Genomic DNA, 17,782 nt, shown 5'->3' with positions numbered 1-17,782 from the left:
ATGTTTCAAGGTTTATTAATAGTGTTATGTGAGTTTTATATTCATTAAACTTAAATCACAAGATAATGTCAAAGGAATAAAAAATAAATTGTTTCTGATTGAAAGTATTCTTCTATTACAGTACCTTTTTAAGAATTTTTGAACTTCAAATACCACTTGGTAAGCAAACTCCATAGAAGGAAGACTGAAGTAAAAGAGAATAAGACTATAATACTCAATACATAAAACAATAATGTATGAGTCTTTTCTTTGATAATTTCATCTAAATTCAACTATTATTATAGCACTATGTCTGCTGTTTTTATCATTGGGTTTATAATGATAAACTGGTTTTAAATATGTACATATGTGATAATCCTGCCTTTATAGTATATGTGGAGAGAAATTCAGAATTGCTATTCCATTTTACCTTTCTTATTTCCAATGTCTTGAATATATTTGGTACAATTTCAGAACTGTAACTTGAGTTGTCATCTTAGACTGATGAAACGTGCATTTAAAACCCTCCCTGAACAGGAAGGCTAAAGTGGAATAAATGAGGAAATCTTCCCTTTTAAAAATATTTATATAACTCCAAACAAAAAGAGTGGACCTCTCCTCTATCTTTTTCATTAAATAAACAATCTGCCCGGGAAAGCCGCACGTCTTAGAGAGTAGATAGAGCACCTTCTCTGTGGAGCTCAGAAGGCAACAGGAAATGAAAACCAATGAGAAGTAAGCACGAACTTCTGGCAGGAAAATTATGTATCCGGATTCAAAACTGCATGAAGGGCAAAGATTGAAAGAAGATAGTCACAGAGAACATTTTTAGCTGAGAACAATGCATTATTTTACATTTTGAGCAAGCCACATGGAAAGAACTAAACATTACAAACAATACGTTTTGCTTGGAAGAGATTAACTTTTTTAAAAAAATCAAATAGATACACTCCCGAAGGTGGGATTGACATTTAACTTCTGTAACTCTCATCATTTAAAACATGGAGAAATTGGCTAGTTAGAAGAATTTCTCCATAAATACAGCATTTGTAAGTTTATTTTCTTCAGCATTTTAGAGGAGAGCACATATGGGCATCATAGTGATGTTTTCTATTAAATCTATCCCTCAATCTATGTTTAATCTCTTTGACACATATCGAAATGCAGGAGTGGGTAACATTCAAAGTATTTAGGTACCAGTAAGGCAAGGGTAACAAGAAATCTGAGCCGGCACCTGCTCTTAGCCTACAGCCTAGCTTTTCCTGTGTGAATGGATGGAGCATTCCTTCAGCGCCACCATTTTCAAATACAAAGAAAAACACATTTCCCGTAAGCTGATTAAGATAAACACGTTTTTGCATGAAAAAATTGAAATCCAAAAGGATCTTTGGGTTGTTACGTTGCATCAACTGTTAGATTTCACAGGACTAGGAATAAAATTCAAATATTGAGTTAATAAGTATTTTTCAGCTGTGCAATACAGAGAAAGAGGTAAGATACTGTATCTGCAAAGCACTGGAAACTTTCATTTAGCTTTAAGCACCACAGGAACGCACAGAGCATTACAATACATAGCACATATTGTGAAAATGTCCTGTTGGCATCTGGGAAATTGTTTAATTCAAAATATGAGCAGAGAAAAATGGCTAGGCCTGCAAAGAGCGTGGAAACGTTGTGATGAACAAACCCTAAATGCCTGTGATGAGAACAAGAATACTTAGGCAACGTGTTATGGTGACTTCCAAGGATTTGAAGACGTCCATGAAGAAGAGGGAGCAGGGTCGGTCTATGCCATCCCAGGGGATAAAATTAGAACAGTAGGTCTTTTTCCACTTTTGAAAATACTTTGCTGCTGAAATGAAAACATTTTGAGCTGTTCAATAAAGGGTTGCCTCGGGTAGCTAGTTTTACAATCCTGAAGATGTTAAACGGAGCCTGGTCAATAATAATGAGGAATGCTGCCCAAGGATTCAAGCATTGGATGAGGAGTCTTACGAGATGATTGCATTAGAATGATGAGTTTATTGCAGGAAGATTCCTTATAGCACTAAGACTATTTGATTACATCTTAACAAGTAGAGGGGTGAGCTGGAAGCAGGTTTGACACGCCAGGTAGCTGATTGGCTTGGAGGTGCATTTCTCCTAATGAAGGCCTCTTGCAGTATACAGCGCTGCTTCTGAGAAACCAGCAGGGCCTGTTAGTTCTTTTCTCTGCATTCCTGTTGAGCCTGTAGCTACACCCATGAAACCATTTTCTGAGCATCCTGCAGAGCCTGTTTAAGCTGTTGCTGAACAAGAAACAGGGATACCATAATAACGTAGCAAACACATGGAGTTCATTACAATTTGTCCTTATTCAGAAATAGGTTCTCACATAGACACTTACTTATACATTCCTCAGAACCACCTTGATGACTTCTAGAAGAAAAGACAGTGTATTGTTCTAGATTTTGATTTTCAAGTGTAGAGGCAGCTGAACTATCATACAATCTGCTTGGAATTCTCAAGAGTCAACTTTTGGTGGTAAGTCATATAGGAAATGTTTTTAACCTTTGTATTTATTTTCTTCCTTCTCATTCTAGGAAGCATATGTTAGTATGTTTCTGTGCTTGTCTGCATGTGCAAGAAGCCATTGCTTTGTGTGGTGGCCTTGGTCCCAGTGCGCCATAAAGAAGAACCAGAGTTGAACTATACCATTTGCATAGTAAGTTTGATTGAATAGATAGGTATAACTCACAAAAATAGAAGCTCCCTGGAGTGCTCCATAATGTTGAAGATGGTAAAAGAGTCTTGAGACCCAAACTTTGAGACTTGCTACTATATTATATACTTTTTAACAGTTGCATACTATTCCATCATACAGATACATGACAATTTATTAAACCAATTTTCTATCATTGGATTTTGGGGTTGCTTCTATTTTTCATTATAAAGCTCACTGAAAATGAGTTCTTAGTACAGACACCTTTGCACACATTTCTGATTATTTAAGATACATGCATAGCAGAATTGCTGAAGAGGTATACACACTTGCACATTTGTATATATTTATATGTAAGTATAGACAAATAGGGGCGCCTGGGTGGCACAGCGGTTAAGCGTCTGCCTTCGGCTCAGGGCGTGATCCCGGCGTTGTGGGATCGAGCCCCACATCAGGCTCCTCCGCTATGAGCCTGCTTCTTCCTCTCCCACTCCCCCTGCTTGTGTTCCCTCTCTCGCTGTCTCTATCTCTGTCAAATAAATAAATAAAATCTTTTAAAAAAAAAAGTATAGACATATAACCTGATATTCTCCTAGCACCATTGTCAGCATCCTTTCAAGAACTCTCTGTATTTCAGCATTATTGACAACACACTGTCCTCTCTTTTCACCTTTCCTCAATCTCTTCTATTTGCTTCTCTGAAGTTCCCCTTTTATTTCCTCTGCCTATACCTGACACTTCTGTAAAGGGTTTCACAAGTTGTTGTACTTGACCTTCACTATCCACTCCATTTCCCCCTTTTTAAGATAACTTATAAATGTAGATCACTTCTCTGAGACTTGTTCAAGCACCTAGTCTTTCCAATTTTTACTGAGTCCAACAAAATTCCCATTCAAAACTCTCCCACTCTTTGCATGGTCAACACCTTCTCATCCTTTAGGATTTAGAGCTTAAGTATTCCCTCCTAACAGAGATTTTTTTCTTGCTTTCTTACCCCCAGTTTGTCGTCTTCATTACAAAGTGTAATGGTTTAATTTATTTGTATCTCACTATTTGTTTTTTTTGGTCTACTTCCCCACTAAACCATACACTTGTTGAAAGCAAGAATATAATCTATCATGTTCAACATTATTTCTTTAGTGCCTGGAATAGTGCCTGGCAGGGGTTGTAGTCTCCCCCTTATCTTCTGTTTCACCTTTCATGGTTTCGGTTACCTGTGATCAATTGCAGTCTGAAAATATTAAATGAAAAATTCCAGAAATAAACAATTCGTAAGTTTTAAATTGCACGTCATTCTGAGAGCTCACACCTGCCCACTCCATCCAACACAGGACGTGAATCATCCCTCTGTCCAGCGTACCCACCATATAAATGCTACCTGCCCGTTAGTCTCTTAGTAGCCATCTCGGTTATGAGATTGAGTGTCATGCTATTGCAGGGTTTATTTTCAAGTAACGCTTATTTTAGTTCATAATGGCCTCGAAGCGCAAGAGTAATGATGCTGGTAATTCGGATATACCAAGGAGAAGCTATAAAGTGCTTTTTTCAAGTGAAAAGGTGAAAGTTCTTGATAAGGATAAAAAAGATTTTATGCTAAAGTTGTTAAGATCTACAGTAATATTTATTACATATTTTTTACAATTGTTCTGTTTTACTATTATCCTTGTAAATCTCTTTCTGTGCCTAATTTATAAATTAAACTTTATAACAGGCATGTATGTATAGGGAAAAAAACATAGCATATACAGAGTTTGGTATTTTCCTGCATTTCAGGCATCCACTGGGGGTCTTGGAACATATTCCTTAAGGATAAGGGGGAACTACTATATTCATTAGGTATTTGTTGAATGAAAGGATGAATGTTCTTGTACAGAATGGAATGTCCACATCATCTCCCTCCACAGTGGTGGATAACTTGAGTTTGGTAAATATCTTACTTGCCTTGAACCATATTCCTTTATCTATCCCCTTTGCTGTAATATCTTCTTGAACTTACAAATGCTCATTGTAAAAAACTTAGACAACAACATTAAAAGATTAAAAAAAGGACAAAAAAATCACTTCCAGCCAAGAAAAATGTATAACTTCATCAACTGCTCTCACAGCACTTTGTCCCCATTGCTATTATAGGAATTATCACAACTGTAAATAGTCTGTTTCCTCGACTAGATTCTAATCTTCTTAAGGATAGGAAGCCTCTCTTGTTGGTATCTCCAGACATTGCCTGCTCAGATTTTCTGAACGAACATTATCATTGTAAATGTGACTCTAGTCTTCAGAGCAAATCATGGCCATGCCATGTACAATTGACAAAATAAGAGAGTGTTATGGGTTAAACTGGGTCTCTATGCCCACTCCACCAAAAAAAAAAAAAATGCCGAGGTTCTGTCTGTACCTCCAAATGTGACCTTATTCAGGAATAGGGTCCCACAGATATAATTAGTTAAGTTCACATGAAGTCCTGCTAGAGCAGGGTGGACTCCTAATCCAGTACGACTGCTGTCTTTTTAAGAAGATGGCTGTGAGAAGACAGAGACACACAGGGAGAATGCCACGTGGTCACAAAAGCAGAGATTAAAGTTATACAGCTGTAAATCAAGGAACACCAAAGATTACCAGCAAACCACCAGAAGCTACGATGAGACAAGGAAAGATTCACCTTCAGTTTCCAGAAGGAGCATGGCCTGCCCACCACTCGATTTCAGACTTCACGCCTCCAGAACTGTGAAACAATAAACATGGGGTGTTTTAAACCACATGGTTCATGGCATTTTGCTATGGCAACTCTAGCAAACTCCTACAATAAGCTACTCTTTAATAACACTCTGCCTAATCATTTAGGGCCAAGGTCAGAATTTGCTGGCACCAGAAAGAAAGATTTCTTTCTTTCTTTCTTTCTTTCTTTCTTTCTTTCTTTCTTTCTTTCTTTCTTTCTTTCTTCCTTCCTTCCTTCCTTCCTTCCTTCCTTCCTTCCTTCCTTCCTTTTTCTTTCTTCCTTTCTTCTTTTCTTTTTCTCTTTCTTTCTTTCTTTCTTTCTTTCTTTCTCTTTCTTTCTTTCCCTTCCTTCCTTCCTTCCTTCCTTCCTTCCTTCCTTCCTTCCTTTTTCTTTCTTCCTTTCTTCTTCTTTTCTTTTTCTCTTTCTTTCTTTCTTTCTTTCTTTCTTTCTTTCTTTCTTTTCTTTGGTTGTCTGAGCTCAAGAAACATAGTTGCTACTTACTGGGAGTTGCCCAATGTGAGGGGAAGGTCCCATCTCTGAGTTAGACTGCACTTTCATTCTGTAATCTCAGTGAGATAGTACTTTCATGGTATGGAAAACTGGTCAAGGGGTTTTACATGCTCATTCACTTCTTATTACATATGTGTCAGTGCGGTGCTCTATGGCTATTGATATTTTATCCACAATGTTTCCAGCCTTCAGTTTGAAGTGGAAAATTTAACTGTCTGAAGAGTGTTACATCCTAAACTGACATTTCTTGCTCAGGTTGGAGAGTGGATAATTTTGAGGGCTTTGGTGGGACAACCTGCAGAAAAATAACTTTGGAGAATTTCTTGACTCTCTACTCCAGAAAAATGAATGTTCTGAACTTTTAACTACTTTCTTAGGAGACAGAGTGGCAAATGTGTACTAGATGAAAAGGAAATTACTCACAGTCTCCTTAGGGCTTAATATAATCAGCTCTTGTGTGGGATAAAGTCTTAGGTGAATCATGAAAAAGAGGTACAGATTTCTCCGTAAGTATTTCAGGGAGGATTAGAATGAGCTGGCCTAGTCCCTGAACAAAAGAACTTCAATCACAGGAATCTACAAATACATGTGTCCTTCCTTAACACATATATGCAGATATCTTATAATAAAAGATGAGGAAAAGTTTTGCATATCATACTTAAACACTGAGCACATAAATGTATCAATATTCCCTCTTCCACAGAAGAATGAGAGGTACTGCAAAGGGGTTATGCTCAAGGGTATTTATAACAGTGTTTCCTGGTGACAGATGCTAGCTGCCCTTGTGGTGAACACAGCATAAGGTAATAGAGGTGTGAATCACTATGTTGTATACCTGAAACTAATGTAACATTGCATGTCAATTATGTATACACACATATAATTTGTATATATAATTTTTAAAAATTTCCTTTTCCCATAAGAAGGAAAAATACCACAAGAATGGCAAGCAGAAGACTGGAGCTTTCCCTTTCCTTACACCCAATTCCGCAGAACACTTAATTTATAACCTTCTATTTAAGTTTCTAACCTATTAATGATTTTGTATCTTAGAAACACTTCAAAATAAGCAGGATCTAATTTAAGATTCATGCTACACAAGATGCCACAACATTTCCAATTTAGAAAAACAAAAAAACTGTTGGACCTCCGCAGAAACTACTTATTTTAATTTTAAAATACTTCCAAAATCAAAAGCTAATTTTTTTTGTATTTTATGTTGACATTGTATATTTAAATTATATTCTTTCCAAGACTCCTGCAAATAATTGGCCTTGGAGCACATGATACATTTTTTTTTTTAAAACATAAGAAACAAAGAAACTCAAGAAAACAGCAAATTTTCCAGTTTGCTTTCCATGCACTCAAGATATATATTATCTTTTATTGAGTAGGATATCTTATAAGGCCTATTTCTAATGCTATACTTCAATAACTGATTTTTATATCTATTAAAAGGCATAAAAACTAATAAATTAACTCTTGGAATTTTCAAAATAATTGAAACAATGTCATAGTAAGAATAAAAATTTTTTAAAAAACACTTATATGCAGAAATGAATCCTTCAATTTTGTCCTTTTTATTAGTATACAGTGTTCATTGACTACATAGGATATCACTACCTGCCAAATCCATGGAACTAAAAATATTGGCTGACTTACAAAATTAAAAACAAATCTTGCTTTACAAAATATTTGAAAAACAAATGACTTGGAAATAAGGAAGAAAATGTAGTAATCCCACCTAATATGCAATCTTTGTTCCCAGTTTAATAGTTTACATTTGTGATCACAAGGTTTTGCCTTCCTTCATACATGTCAAACCATTGTCTGGGTACAAAGCTAGCTTACTATAGGGTTTACTTCTTTCACTTACAGTTTAAAAACATTTACATCTGATCTAACTTGTTTATAATGTAAAGTCAATTGAATTCGGTTTCTTTAAGATTTGATCTTCAAGGGTTTATAGGAAGATTCAGTTAGGGAAAAGAGAAATTACTCACAGGATAAGACAGGTCAGTGGCTCGTGAACTAAGTCATCTGTGCAAAAGCCCCATGCCTGACATATTATTAGGGCTCAGTAACTATTTGTTGAATGAGTGTAAGTACTCTGCTGGAAACACATACACAGGCACACACACGACACCGCATACATATATACACCCACACTACGATTCCTCCGACTGATTACAAGGCTGTGTTTCGATCAGATGAGAGAACCCCCGAAGAGCCATGCTTTCTTTTCAGATTAGCACTGATTATACCTGAATGTGAACAACTGAAATGCTCATCATTGTCTCAATCGTCACTCAGATTGTCACAGCAGTGCCTTCACAGTTTACAGATACACCTACAGTGAATGTATTTTAAGAAGAGGGCCCCCACCAAATGTGAGAGTATTGTTTCATACAGCAGGAATCTTGGGAAAATATCTAGACTTTTATACCAAGGAAGCTTTTTGTTGATGAGGTCTGGCAATGGAGACATTGAGTTCACTTAAGGAAATTAGGAGTGACTATTTTGCATCTCTAAACATAGACAAAGGGAAATTTACCTGTTGGCTGTGGCCTAAGTAAGTTTTTAAGAGCATGATCGATGAACAAAATATGCAAAACACCTCACTAGTACTCCTCAAAAACTGTCACAGTCATCAAAAACAGGGAAATTCGAAGACAGTGTCACAGCCAAGAGAAGCCTAAACAGACATGACAATTAAAAGTAGTATAATGTCTTAGATGAGATCCTGGAACAGAAAAAGGTCATCAGGTTAAAAGCTAAAACAATCTGCATAACATAGAGACTTTATGAATAACTATGGACAGTATTGGCACATTGGCTTTAACAAATGTACCATACTAATGTAAGGTGTTAATAATAGGGGAAACTGGGTGCAAGGTATAGGGAAACCCTCTGTACTATCACCATCTTCCCGTAAATCTAAAACTGTTTGAAAAAATGAAATTTATTTTAAAACACTGTGTGACTGTTTAATATACATATATACATAAATGAACTATAACAAACTATGCATCCGAAATCTTACTTATGAAGTTCAATTCATATAACACACATGTGTGTGCACACTGTGGGATGCTTGGCTTACCAATGCCTACTTGTTTCCTAGGGTATGAGAGAAGTTGCTTTTTAAACCCTGAGACTTTTTTTTTTTTAAAGATTTTATTTATTCATTTGAGAGAGAGACAGAAAGAGAGAGCACAGACTGGGGGGAAGGGCAGAGGGCGAGGGAGAAGCAGGCTCCCTGCTGAGCAGAGGGAGAGGCAAAGCAAGAAGCAGGCTCACGGCTGAGCAGGGAGCCCTACCCGGGACTCGATCGCAGGACCCTGGGATCATGATCTGAGCCAAAGGCAGAGGCTTAACCAACTAAGCCACCCAGGTGCCCCTAAACCCTAAGACTTTTTATTAAAAAGAGAATGGCTTGGGGCACGTGAATGGCTGCCTTACATCTGCCTTGGGGTCGGGTCATGATATTAGGGTCCTGGGATCGAGCCACGCCTCTGGCTCCCTGCTCAGCGGTGAGCCTGCTTCCCCCCGCCTCCCTCGGCCTGCTGCTCTCCCTGCTTGTGCGTGCTCGCTCTCTTTCTCTTTCTGTCAAATAAATAAATAAAATCTTTAAAAAAAAAAAAACCAAACCCCAAGAGAATGGCTTATAATTTTTCTTCAACATGTAGCTCACTGAGACTGGAGGAGCTGTTGTTTTATAATTACAGAAAGCTGCACAAATGTTCACTGTACCTTGTGCCTTGTGAGACCTCTCTTTCTGAGCAAGAGATACCATGAAATGCCCAAGATTGGGGAGAAATTTCACAAGAACTGTTACTCCGTGCATGTCAGTGGGAGTTAAGGAGAGTAAGAGAAGAAAAAAAATTTCTTTTCCCTCTATCTATTTTAGGTTTATTGTCTGGGGCCCCGTAAATTGGTCTGACAAGGAGAAATTAACAAGAGAAGAAGGAGAAGTTTATGGTCACGTGCATTGTACATACACTTGGGAGCACCCAGCGATGAGTAACTTACAGAGGTAGTTAGAACGGGGTTTATACAGTGTCTTAACAAAAGAATAGTCATTTTGTAGAGAAGTGTCAAGACAGGGAAAAGACTGAACTTCTAGGGGTAGCAAATTGTGGCAAAGCAAATATATGGGAAAGTAGTAAGAGAAAAGGTCTGGGGATTGCAAAGTTTGTTACGCGTATGCTTCTGGTGCTGCCTCTGGGCTGACAAGGTTCTAGAGCTGTCTTCAGTGGTTAACTTCTGTTCTTCCCGGTAGAGAGGGAAAAAGGGGACTCCTTTATAAATTTATGTCCCATTTTTAGGCAAATAAAGGACACAGAGTTTTTCTTATGTCTACTTGTTCTCAATCGCCTTCAGCTCAAAATAATCCTTGTGCCAAAGGGGCGTATTTTGGGATGGCATATTCTGCTATCCTTCAAGACTTCTTCAATATTGCGATTCAGGAAGTGTATTTCTTTATTTTATGAAGGTCTTCGAGTGGATTTAAAAAAGTCATTTTATTCTGTAAGTGTTCAATTCATATGTTTTGGATTTAAATGAAGAGAGAAATGTGGGGTTTTTTTCCCCCCAAACTTGGCCACAAAAATAATTTTACAATATTGCTCACTCTAAGAGGCCGGTATGGGTTTTCTTTTTCATACGTATTTAAGGATTGAAAAAAAACACAATTGTACACCAAGGCCTCTCCTGATTAGCATATGTACTATGGAATAGCAGATGTTACAATGTACCCTGAGGACAAAAGAAGCTGCCAAAATTGAACACATCAGTTTTAACAACCCTGGAACTCATTTTTGCCAAATGTTTTAAGTACAGGAAATGACTTGAGCCACTCTGTATTTCTTTTTATTTAAAGCATGACTAAAGGTTGAGTCTTTCAGAAGATCTGAGGCAAATAGCCAATTAAAGCTCTGCCCATCACCTGTGAATGCGATTACTGTGCCCAATAACCCAAAGAGTTATTACTTCAATTACCCAAGGTAATAGGTTGATGATAAGACCCCCTCATGCTTTCAAAGTTATTTGCAGTGATCCAGACTATATGGTCTAATTTATAGGGGATGAATAAGCAATTAGGGAAAACATTAAAAAAATTTTTTTAAATATCTCAACACGATACTTAGTTTCACATATTTCATTCTCTGGATGATAAACCTCGTAGTTATGCTTTCATCCAAAAAAAATTTATTGAGTGTTTTTTATCTGATTCATTTATAATTATAAATACCTCAAAATTCTAAAAGGGCATGGAAATTTAAAAAAAGCCTCAAATAATCTCGAATCATTTTAATATACTCATTTTATCAGAATAGAAATTTGCCTAAAGGAAAAATCAACAAGATTTTCAGACAAATATTGTATATATATATGTGCATATATTTATGTTTGAACAAGTAAACCATCCTGATAGTTTATTCCAGCCTAGAACTGAAGGTCATGTGTTTAGTTTCAGTGCGTGACAGATGACTTTCTTTTACAGTCCCTGACAACACCCTTAATTCCAGCCATATTGGTCACAAATTTATTATTGCTGACAAAAGAACAACTCAAAGGACAAGCAGATTGGGCCGTAACATCATTTCCCCCCTATGAATAGCAGCTCTTTTAAAATGTGCTCACATATCTATTTGTGGTGTGCCCAGATTATATTACCAGTATAATCCTGTATCACATAAAAAATATATGGAAGGGGGTGGTTTTCAAGTGGTCATATATGAAATGTATTTAGTGTAAATGGCTTCAGCAATTAGGAAAACAAAGAAACTCAAAAAAGATCACTCCTTTGTTCTGGCAAAACCTTACCCATCTCTCAGAACACAGCTAAGAAATCACTTCCTCTGGGAAGCTTAACTAAATTGCCTTCCATTTGCCCCCATCTATACATAGTCTGTTTTTTTTCCTAATATGATACATATATATATTTTTTATGTGGGGCTTGAACCACATAACCCTGAGATCAATACCTGAGTTGAAATTAAGAGTCGACAGTTACTGGCCGAGCCACCCAGGCACCTGTACCTTTATGCATTTTTAATAAGACTCCTGTACTTTATCCCCATCTATTGTATTTTATTCATTTACATATATGCTTGTCCTGTTAGATCATGAGTTCATTATATGGAGAAATTCTTTTTTTTTTAAAGATTTTATTTATTTATTCGACAGAGATAGAGACAGCCAGCAAGAGAGGGAACACAAGCAGGGGGAGTGGGAGAGGAAGAAGCAGGCTCATAGCGGAGGAGCCTGATGTGGGGCTCAATCCCATAATGCCGGGATCACGCCCTGAGCCGAAGGCAGACGCTTAACCGCTGTGCCACCCAGGCGCCCCTATATGGAGAAATTCTTATTTCTTCAGCATCTAGCTGAATGCTTTGTACATTGAAAGCATTCCCTGAAAGTGTGTTAACACCTATTACTACATGAAAGAAGCCAGTTTGATAAGTCTACACATTGTATGATCCCAAAAACATGACATTCTGGAAAACGCAAACTTTAGAGATGCAATGGGTTCCAGGCATTTGGGCAGAGTCAGGGGAGGAATCAATAAGTGGGGCATGGGAGATTTTTAAGGCAATGAGACGAGTCTCTATGATATTATAATGGTGGGTGTATGACATACATTTGTCAAAACACATGGAATTGTTCCACACAAAGAATGAGCCCAGCAGAGACTATGGCCTTTAGTTAATAATAACATATCAATATAGGATCATTAATTGTAACAAATGTACCACATTAATACAAGATAATAATAACGGAAATGTGCAGGCTAGATGGGGGGGGAGGGTGCAAGCGTGGGGAGAGGGGAAGGCACATGAGAACTCTCTACTTTCTGCTCACCTTTTCCATGAACCTTAAACTACCCTAAAATTAAGATCTATTCACTTAACAATGTGTTGAAAAACAAAATGTTAAGGGGCCATAATTTTGTCTCCAGGTTAATCTTTTTCTCAACTGCAATAGAGTTTTTAAAAACTCTAACGTCAGCATATTAAGATTAATTTGGCCAAGCTGTAGTTTGAATTTCTCAGATTCTTTACATTGCTGACACACTGCCAATAATTATAACTTGGCAAGGCAAGTATCTCCTTAGGGAATCTTCCCTGGATCTAAACATGCTGTTCTAGTTGTCAGCAGCCATATTCCCTCTCTCTGTTAATGTTTAGAATGTATGTGCATACAAAGGGCAGGTTCCATGTTTAGTAAGAGTAGTAGTAATTATTTGAGAATTCTACATAGAATTTTGACACATTAATTTCTTTTTTTTTTTTTTAAGATTTTATTTATTTATTTGACAGAGACAGCCAGCGAGAGAGGGAGCACAGCAGGGGGAGTGGGAGAGGAAGAAGCAGGCTCCCAGCGGAGGAGCCCGATGTGGGGCTTGATCCCAGAACACCGGGATCACGCCCTGAGCCGAAGGCAGACGCTTAACGACTGCACTACCCAGGCGCCCCGACACATTAATTTCTTGGACTAATAAATGGTATTCAAATAGTATACTTTATTTTTATTTTATTTTATTTTATTTGTTTTGTTTTGTTTTGTTTTGTTCTTTTGGGGGGAGGGGTGGGTGAGGGAGGGACAGATTCTTTCTTAAGCGGGCTGCACACCCAGCGCAGAGACTGTTGCTGAGCTCCATCTCACAACCCTGAGATCATGACCTGAGCCAAACTCAAGAGAGTCCCACACTTAACCAACTGAGCCACCCAGGCACCCCTCAAATAGTATACTTTAAACTCAAATCTGTAAGCCTAGCCTATTTCCTCTATCAACACAAAGCTTTAAAATATTGCCCCAATATACACTTGCAGCTATTATGTACTCAATACTATGAAACTCAGACATACTGACACAATTAAATCACTAAAGATTATAATTTATCTAGAATCTCTTATCCTTCCAACAAATGCTTTTTTTTTTTTTAAAGGAGGTTTTTACATTTATTATTCTTGTGTACCGCCCTCCCCCTTCTTCTGCCCTATATTCTAAGCTGAGTGACCTATCACCAGCTGGCCAACAAATGCTTTTTAATGACACACTGACCATCAGGCCATGTGTGAGGAGCTGGGAATGTAACAGAATATTCCTATCATTAAGGGATTTACATTCTCTTGAGTGAAAGGGACAAAGGAACAGAGAAGTATAATATAGCACAATTATTTCCACAATAATGGGTAAGTTTAAGATTATTGGTTGAGTAGAATTGTTCACAAATCTATTGCTTTTATTGTCAGTCTGAAGCTATTGTGGAGTTAAAATAGACTGGGGAGGAAAAATGATTAGAAAAGGAAAGACAATATGAAAGAAGACTAAGGCTGTCAGCATGGTTTCTGAATTGGGAAACTGAAGGGATAGTGTCACAATTCACAGAATGCGGAGCACGGGACAAAGACATGATTCTGTAGGCAGTGGGAGGACAGAAGGGGAGATTGACCAGTACGGATACAACTTTAGGTTCAAGAACTGGGCTTTAGGTTTAAGAATGCTCTGCATTTAGATAAAGTTGATGCCATGGGAGTGACTGTGCATATGCAAGGGTCTGTCTAATGCCTGAAGATAAGAGAAGGCATTAATACTTAGAAGCTGACACCCACAGATTAACAGAAGAGAACCTTGCAAAGAATCCTGAAAAGACTGAAAAATTGGAGGTCAAAAGACCTAGAGTGCAAGGTCGTGAAACTCAAGGCAAGAAAAGGTTTCAGGAAATAAGAGATAAAAAGGGTCAGGTGGGGAAGGGAAGTAAAAGATGATAAAGACCAAAATGTCTGTGTGTACTTGGACAGCATGGGTATTGGATGGCAGGCACAGATATCGCCTTAGATGGCAGCATGGATATTGCCATCATCTTAAGAGAAAGTTAAGATGGCTCTGCTTCTTCCCCTACTCTCGGGGCCTTGCTCAATGTCCAACATCCATTGTCTCATTCAAAAAATATTTATTGAGGGCCTATACTGTCTCAGGAAATGAAGTTCTTTAGAAAGACAAAGGGAACTCTTGTAGGTGCTTGGGATACATAAAAAACAGAACAGATCAAAACCTCTGCCCTTGTGGGGCATTCTGTCCAGAAGTAGGGAAAACAGACAATAAAGAATAAGTGAAGGGAAGCCAAATTTCAGTGGATTGAAAAATGGCTATGAATGATGCATTTGAGATAACGAATATACAAGATACCCAAATAAATGTCAGATGAATTAGAAAATATGAAATTGCATCAAAATAAATTAGCTAAACATGACAGCAAGGGATTTCTTTTTCTTTTCTTTCTTTTTTTTTAAATTCAACAGAAAAGCAAATTGAAAATGTTTACATGCCATGGGACTGATGCTGGTAGAAAAAGAGGAACCAAAAGTAAGGGGAAAAGAAAACAGATAAATGGTGAAATAATACTTTTGGGAAGAGGGAAAGGACTAGATTTCAAAGTGCAAATAGAGAGATCAGAATTATGCCAAAGTGCCACTGCTACCATGATCCGGAAGCAAGGAGAGAGGACATGGAGTCGCAGGTGTGTTGGTAATAAGGAGAGAACAGAGGAAATCCCAGCTGATGAAGGAGGAGTATAGAGATGAATGGGTGAGAAGGTAGTTCGAGGCCTGAGAGGGAGAGGAGCAGAGGGGGCCAGTCACCATTACAGTTTATGATTTGCCCTCACGGTACCTTAGCAGCCTGAATTTGAAAATGAAGAAATGGGATAGATTTGTCCGTGTAGAGCCAACAGATGGACAAGGGCACTAAGGGAATTGGCAAGAAAGTAATATAAGTAATGGGATGTAGAATCTAGAAAAGATGACAGAGAAAAGGCAAGAAAGGCCTGTGAGGCAAAAAGTAGAATGGCCGAAGATCTGGAGGTCCAATGTCTGAAAGTCTCAAAAGAGTGTAAAAATACATTCTGAATAATGAATACCCAAGTAATGGGAAAATTTCAAAAACCACAAACATCTGAATATTTACTTGAAAAAAAATAGTTTTATAGCAGACTGTTTTGGACTAACATTGATTTAACTCTCTTTTATCCTATCTTAAATAATTTCCAACATTTTATTAGGTTTTTGAAATTAATTTGCCCAGAAATTCAGGGATGCAGAAAGCAAACAGTGAGCTTATTTGGACTTAGTGAAGATAGAAAAGATTTAGAAGATTTTTGATCTGCTGGTTTAAGTGAAGTTTTATAGAAAAAGCCAGAAAGATAACTGGATACGGTAGTGGTACAGACTCTCGTTTGCTCATTTGTCAGGGAAAAGACATAAAAGCAGATCTTTAGGAGCAAAGTCAAATGCAGTGCAGACATGTGTTAGGGAGGCATCAGTTTCATAGTCACTAGGAATTCACAGGGAGATAAATGGAGATGAGGAAAGGATCCTTAAAAAAAAATAGGCTTTATTTTTTAGAGCATTTTTAAGTTCATACCAAAACAAACAAAGAAAAAGCCAGTGGTGATCTCCCACTACCCTATCACCTACACACACAGCCTCCCTCACTGTTGATCCCAGCACCCACCAGCATGGTGCATTTGTTACAACTGATGAAACTACATGGACACATTATTATAAACCAAAGCCACAGTGCACATCAGGGTTCACCCCTGAGGTTGTACACTCTGTGTGTTTGAACAAATATATGATGACACGTCTCCACCATTATAATACCATACAGGATAGTTTCACTGCCCTGAAGAAATGTTTCACACTGCCTAATTCATCCCTCTCTCCTCACTTAAGCCCTGCTGATGTTTTTACTGTTTCCAAAGTTTTGCCCTTTCTGGAATGTCCTGTAGTTGGAATTATAACTTAGTCACGTGTGTTCAAGGTTCCTCCCTGTTTTTTCCTGGCTTGATAGCTCCTTTCTCTTCAGCGCTGGTAGTGTCCCATTGCCTAGATTGTAACAGATTATCTATCCATTCACCTACTGAAGGACATCTCGGCTGCTTTCAACTTCAGCAATTACGAATAAAGCTACTATAAACATCTGTGCGCAGCTTTTGTGTGAATGTGTTTTCAACTCTGGGTAAACACCAAGAAGCGCCATTGCTGGATCTTATGGTAAGAGTATGTTTAGTTTTGTGTGAAAGCATCAAACTGTACCGTTTTGCATTCCAACAACAAATGAGAGTTTCTATTGCTTCGCATCTTTACAAGCATTTGATGTTGTCAGCATTCTGGATTTTGGCCAATCTAATAGGTATGCAGTGGTTATCTCATTGTTGTTTTAATTTGCATATCTCTAATGATATGTGATGTACAGCAATGCATGTTTATTTCCCATCCATATATCTCTTTGGGTGAGGTGTCCTGTAAGGCCTTTGGCCCATTTTTAATTCAGGTTGTTTGTTTTCTTATTGTTGAGCTTTAGGAGTTCTTTCAACCAGTAACAAAACTTTATCAGCAGTGTCTTTTGCAAATATTTTCTCCCAGTTTGTGGCTTATATTCATTCTCATTTTTTAAAGTGTCTTTTCTAGAGAAGTAATTTTTAATTTTAATCAAATCCAGCGTATCAATTCTTTCTTTCATGGATTGTATCTTTGGGGTTGGATCTGCAAAGTCCTTGCCAAACCCAAATTCATCTAGATTTGCTCTTATGTTATCCTCCAGGAATTTTATAATTTTGCATCTTACATGTAGGTCTGTGACCCATTTTGAGTTAATATTTTTTTTTGTGAAAGGTACTGTGAAGAACTGTGTCTAAATTCTTTTTTTTTTTTGCATATGTCTGTCTAGTTCTAACACCATTTGTTCAAATTATTTTATTTGCTTTGTTGTCTTGTCTTTGCTCCTTTGTCAAATACCAGTTAACTATATTTATATGGGTCTATTTCAGGTCTCACTCTCCTGTTCTATTGATTTTATTTGTCTTT

The 17,782-nt window shown here is 37.6% G+C and overlaps 1 long non-coding RNA gene across 1 annotated transcript in view; it reads right to left on the bottom strand.

Moving 5' to 3' along the window:
- Positions 1–246: 246 nt before the first annotated feature.
- The window catches only part of LOC130543357 (uncharacterized), a 36,197-nt gene continuing 18,661 nt past the window's right edge, over positions 247–17,782 (bottom strand). Inside the window, exons 3-4 of the long non-coding RNA XR_008958676.1 lie at positions 5,340–5,402; positions 247–2,267 (exon numbers count right to left, since the gene is read on the bottom strand). This is a non-coding gene — a long non-coding RNA (uncharacterized LOC130543357). The remainder of the gene's footprint in view (positions 2,268–5,339; positions 5,403–17,782) is intronic.

The sequence above is a fragment of the Ursus arctos genome, unplaced genomic scaffold, assembly GCF_023065955.2.
Source record: "Ursus arctos isolate Adak ecotype North America unplaced genomic scaffold, UrsArc2.0 scaffold_11, whole genome shotgun sequence".
Lineage (NCBI taxonomy): Eukaryota > Metazoa > Chordata > Mammalia > Carnivora > Ursidae > Ursus > Ursus arctos.
Note: the sequence above shows the minus strand (reverse complement) of the source record. Positions and strands in the feature narration are given on the sequence as shown.